The sequence below is a fragment of the Nycticebus coucang genome, chromosome 5 (genome assembly GCF_027406575.1).
Source record: "Nycticebus coucang isolate mNycCou1 chromosome 5, mNycCou1.pri, whole genome shotgun sequence".
NCBI classification, from domain to species: Eukaryota; Metazoa; Chordata; class Mammalia; order Primates; family Lorisidae; genus Nycticebus; species Nycticebus coucang.
In genome coordinates this window covers 104,256,439-104,262,390 of record NC_069784.1, presented here as the reverse complement: position 1 = coordinate 104,262,390, position 5,952 = coordinate 104,256,439, and positions in this window count along the sequence as shown.

Genomic DNA, 5,952 nt, shown 5'->3' with positions numbered 1-5,952 from the left:
AATTATACTCATTTCTTAATAGTTTGGAAATGTACAATTGAATCATGCACATTAGGTGAGGTCCCCCAAATACCCCCCCCTCCCCTCCCTCCTCTTCCCTTCTACATTCTGGACTACAATTTTGTTTTTGTTTTGCCATTTGTATGAGTGTGTAGGTGGTTATATATTGATTTCGTAGTAGTATTGAGTACATTGGATACTTTTTTTTCGATTCATGAGATACTTTACTAAGAAGAATATGTTCCAGCTCCATCCAGGTAAACATAAAAGATGTGAAGACTCCTTCTTTTTTATGGCTGCATAGTATTCTATGGTATATATATCACAATTTGTTAATCCATTCATGGGTTGATGTTGGGCTGTTTCCATGTCTTGGTATTATGAATTGGGCTGCAATAAACATTCTGGTGCAAATGTCTTTGTTGTAAAATAATTTTTGACCATCTGGGTATATACCTAGTGGAGGAATTGCAGAATCAAACAGTAGGTCTACTTTTAGTTCCTTGAGTGTTCTCCAAACTTCTTTCCAAGAAGGTCCTATTAGCTTTCATTCCCACCAGCAGTGTAGAAGCGTTCCCTTCTCTCCACACCCTCGCCAACATCTATAATTTTGGGATTTTGTGATGTGGACTAATCTTACTGGAGTTAGATGATATCTCAAAGTAGTTTTCATTTGCATTTCTCTGATGATTAAGGATGATGAGCATTTTTTCATGTGTTTGTAGGCCATGCACCTGTCTTCATCAGAGAAGTTTCTGTCCAAGTCTCTTGCCCATATAGAAATAGGGTTATTTATTCTTTTCTCATTGATTAGTTTGAGTTCTCTGTAGATTCTAGTTATCAGACTTTTGTCAGAAGCATAACCTGCAAAAATCTCCTCCCATTCTGAGGGTTGTCTGTTTGCTTTACTTACTGTGCTCTTGGCTGTGCAAAAGCTTTTTAGTTTGATCAGATCTCAGTAATGTATTTTTGGTGTTGCTTCAATTGCCCGGAGGATCCTCCTCATAAAAAATTCTCCCAGGTTGATTTCTTCAAGTGTTTTCCCTGCACTCTCTTCTAGTATTTTTATAGTTTCATGTCTTAAGTTTAAATATTTTATCTAGTGAGAATCAATTTTTGTTAATGGTGAAAGGTGGGGGTCCAGTTTCAGTCTTCTACAGGTTGCCATCCAGTTCACCCAGCACCATTTGTTAAATAGGGAGTCTTTCCCCACTGAATATTTTTGATAGGCTTGTCAAAGATCAAATGATGATAAGTAGCAGGGTTCATCTCTTGGTTCTCTATTCTGTTCCATAAATCTACTGCTCTCTTTTTGTGCCAGTATCATGCTGTTTTGATCACTATAATTTATAGTATAGCCTGAAGCCTGGTAATGTGATACCTCCTGATTTGTTCTTATTTCTGAGTAATGTATTTGCTATTCGAGGTTTTTTCTAATTTCATATAAAACGAAGTACTATTTTTTCAAGTTCTTTAAAGTATGACAATAGTGCTTTAATAGGGATTGCATTAAATCTGTAAATTGCTTTGGGGTAGTATGGACATTTTAACAATGTTGATTCTTCCCAGCCATGAGCATGGTATGTTTTTCTGTTTGTTAACATCTTCAGCTATTTCTTTTCTCAGAGTTTCATAGTTCTCCTTAGAGAGGTCTTTCACATCCTTTGTTAGGTAAATTCCCAAATATTTCATCTTCTTTGCACTATTGGTAAAAGGATAGTCCTTGATTGTTTTTTCAGCTTGACTATTGTTGGTGTATATAAAAGCTACTGAATTGTACGTATTGATTTTGTATCCTGAGATGCTGCTGTATTCCTTGATCACTTCTAAGAGTTTTTATGTTGAGTCCCTGGGATTTTCCAGGTATAGGATCTTATCAGCAAAGAGTGAAAGTTTGATCTCCTCTGACCCTATTTGGATACACTTAATCATCTTCTCTTGCCTGATTGTGATGGCTAAGACTTCCATTACTATGTTGAACAGCTGTGGAGACAGTGGGCATCCTTGCCTCATTCCTGATCTGAGTGGAAATATTTTCAATTTTATACCATTCAATATGATATTGGCTGTGGGTTTGCTGTAGATGGCCTCTATTAGTTTAAGAAATGTCCCTTCTATTCCTAGTTTCTTAAGAATTCTGATCATGAAAGGTACCTGGAAAATATCAAAGGCTTCTTCTGCATTAATTGAGAGAATCATGTAGTCTTTGTTTTTTATTTACTGATGTGCTGTATTATATTTATAGGTTTACACATGTTGAGCCAACCCTGTAACCTTGGAATAAAACCAAGTTGATCATGGTGTATAATTTTTTTGATGTGTTGTTAAATCCTGTTTGCTAAGATGTTATTGAATATTCTTGCATTGATATTCATTAATGATATAGGTCTATAATTTTCTTTCTTTGTTGGATCCTTTCCTGGTTTGGGTATCAGGGTGATATTTCCTTCATAGAATGTGTTGGGAAGTATTCCTTCTTTTTCTATGCTTTGGAAAACATTGTATAATATAGGTACTAATTCCTCTTGCATGGTTTGATAGAATTCAGATGAGAAGCCATTTGGTGTCGGACTTTCCTTTTTAGGGAGATTTCGAACTGTTGATGCTATTTCAGTGGTTGATATAGGTCTATTTAAGGTTTCTAATTCTTTCTGATTGAGTCTAGGAAGGTGGTGTGCTTCCAGGTATTAGTCCATTTCCTTCAGATTTTCATATTTCTGGGAATAGAGATTTTTTGTAGTAATCATTGAGGATTTTTTTGAATTTCTGAAGTGTCTGTTGTTATTTCTCCTTTGTCATTTCTGATAGACGATAATAGAGATTTTACTTTTCTGTTTCTGGTTAGGTTGGCCAAAGGTTTATCAATTTTGTTAATCTTTTCAAAAAACTAATTTTTTGTTTTGCTGATCTTCTGAATGATTCTTTGTTTTCAATTTCATTTAATTCTGCCCTAATTTTGGTTATTTCTTTTCTTCTGCTGGGTTTGAGCTTGCACTGTTCTTCCTTTTCCAGTTGCTTGAGATGATCCATTAAGCTGTTGGCTTCCTTTCTTTTTGTTTGCTTGATGAAGGCTTCCAATGCTATAAATTTCCCTCTTAGGACTGACTTTGCAGTATCCCACAGGTTTTGATAATTTGTGTCTTCATTGTCTTTTTGTTCCACAAATGTGGGTATTTCCTTCTTAATCTCATCTTTGACCCAGCTATCATTCAGCCTAAGATTATTTGGCTTCCATGACTTTGTTTGAGTCTGAAGATTCCCATTGCTGGGGAGTTCAACTTTTATTTCATGGTGGTCCAAGAAGACAAAAGGAATAATTTCTACACTTTTAAATTTGCTGAGGTTAGACCTGTGTCTCCTAGTATATGATCTATTTTAGAGGATGACCCAAGGGCTGATGAGAAGAATCTATAGTCAGTTTTATTAGGGTGAAATGTTCTGTAGAGGTCTGTAAAGTCCATTTGTTCTAGGGTCAGGTTTAAGTCTAATATTTTTTTGTTTAGTTTCTTCTTGGAGGATCTATCCAAAACTGTCAAAGGGGTATTAAAATTTCCAACTATTATATTACAGAAAGATAGCCATTAGGGTCTGCTTTATGAATTGAGGAGCATTCTGGTAGGGTGCATAAATGTTAATTATTGAAATCTCTTCATGTTGGGTGTTTCCTTTTACAAATATGTGGTGACCTTCCTTATCTTTCTTTATCTTTGTTGGCTTAAAGCCAATTGTATCTGCTACTAAAATTGCAACCCCTGCTTTTTTCTGCTTTCCATTTGCCTATAAGATACAAGTCCATCCCTTCCCGCTGAGTCTATTTTTATCCTTTAAAGTAAGGTGAAATTCTTGTGTATAGCAGATATCTGGTCTGAGTTTATGTATCCAGCCAGCCAGCCTGTGCCTCTTTACAGGACAATTTAAACCATTCACATTAATTGAGAGAATTGATAAGCCTGGTTGTATTTTGGGTGTCATGATTTTTGGATGTCCAGTGGACATGTTTAATCCTTTCACCACTGGGGAAGTTGGATTTTGTTCAAAAATGTCTGGGTGAGTTTACTTTGGAGGTAGAGCATTGCACTGGTCATTGTGGAGGATGGGTCTGAGAATACCCTGGAGAGCTGGTTTACTTATGGCAAATTTCTTCAACATGTCTATGTCATTAAAGTATTTGATTTATCTATCACAAATGAAACTCAGTTTAGCTGGATACAAGATCCTGGGTTGGAAGTTGTTTTGTTTTAGGAGACTGAAGGTCAATGACCATCTTCTTGTGTCTTGAAATGTTTTGGCTGAGAGATCTGCAAGTCATTCTGATAGTTCTCCTCTTGTAGGTGATGATTTTCTTATATCTGGCTGCTTGCAGAATTTTCTCCTCCATGTTACCTTTGGCAAAGTTAATCACAATGTGTCTAGGAGATGCTTTATTTGGATTGAGTCTTGCTGGGGTTCGAAACTGTCTGCTATCTGAAGTTCTGTATCTCTTACAGTGCTTGGGAAATTCGCCTCCAAAATCTCTTGCAATAGAGCATCTGTACCTTTAGGACCATCCACTTCTCCTTCGGGAATTCCTATAAGATGAATGTTTGATCTTTTGGAGTGATCCCACAACTCTCTCAGGGAATGATCGGTTTTTACTGTCCATTTGTCTGCCTCTTTGAGTGTCTGGAAACATTCAAAAGCTTTGTCTTCAGTTTCAGAGATCCTTTCTTCTGCCTGGTTAACTCTATTACTGAGGGATTCTACTGTGTTTTGGAGCTCCTCAACTATCTTTTTTGTTTCCTTGAGCTCTACTATCTCTTTTCTCATTATGTCCATATCTTTGGTGACTTGGGCTTTGAATTCATTAATTTCTTGAGACAACTTTAGAACTGGTCTTTGGAATTCAATTTCTATCTTTTCTTCCATTCTATTTATCTTATTTGCAATCCAAATTCTGAATTCGATTTCTGACATTGCTGCCATTTGTTTATGCATGGCATCCTTAGTTGTATCTCCTTTGTCATTTTGGGGGGGAGTTGATCTACTCTGGTTATTCATGTTGCCAGAATTCTTCTGTTGGGTCTGCACCATGTTTATTTTCCACTGTTTGGTGGTTAGAACTGCTAGGGTGAGATTGAATTGGGGCTCCCAGGTAGTAGAGATGGCACCTTAGCAAAGTGTTAGGCTTTGTAATTGTGGCTTGTCTCCTACAACCTTACAAAGGCTTCTTTCAGAGTTTTAGCCAGAGACTCTGAGGACCTACTTGTTGAGATAGTGCAAGCTAGCTCTGTTTTAAGTCAGCCAACCTCTACCCCATCCTAGGAAACCACAGTATTATGTTTAAATCTCGACTGTGGAGAGATACAAATAGCTGCAGTACCCAGCCCCCACCCTTCAGTTCTTTTTCGCTACAGAACTGGACGGTCAACCTCAGAATGTCCCCTAGTGGACAGCCCCAGACACAGTTCCAACCAAATTGTCTCAGGCAGTGCAAACCCTGCTCAACAGAGAGAGATTCAAAGATTTCCAACAGCACAATTGGAGCCAGGAATCCACACTCCCACCTTCCAAACTCAGTCCACACTGTTGTTCGCTTTTCTGCTCACAGGCCCAGCTGGAGCCAGAGGTCACACCCCTACCTACATAGTCTCAGTCCACATCCAACTAGCCTCTACTTGCCAGACCTCATCAAAGAGGTGATTTTTGGTCTTTTATGTAATTGATACATTGTATCACATTTAGCTGATTTTGTATGTTAAACCAACCTTGCATTCCTGTGATAAATATGTTGCTGGCCTTTTTGCATCTGTATTCATAGTGAATATTTGTCTATTGTTTTATTATCTGTGATGACTTTGTCTGGCATTAGTGTGAGGGTAATATGCATATTAAACTCATAGAATGAGATGTGAAGTGTTCTTGCCTCTTATTTTCTGTAGTCTGTGAATGATTATGATCAATTTTTCTTTAAAT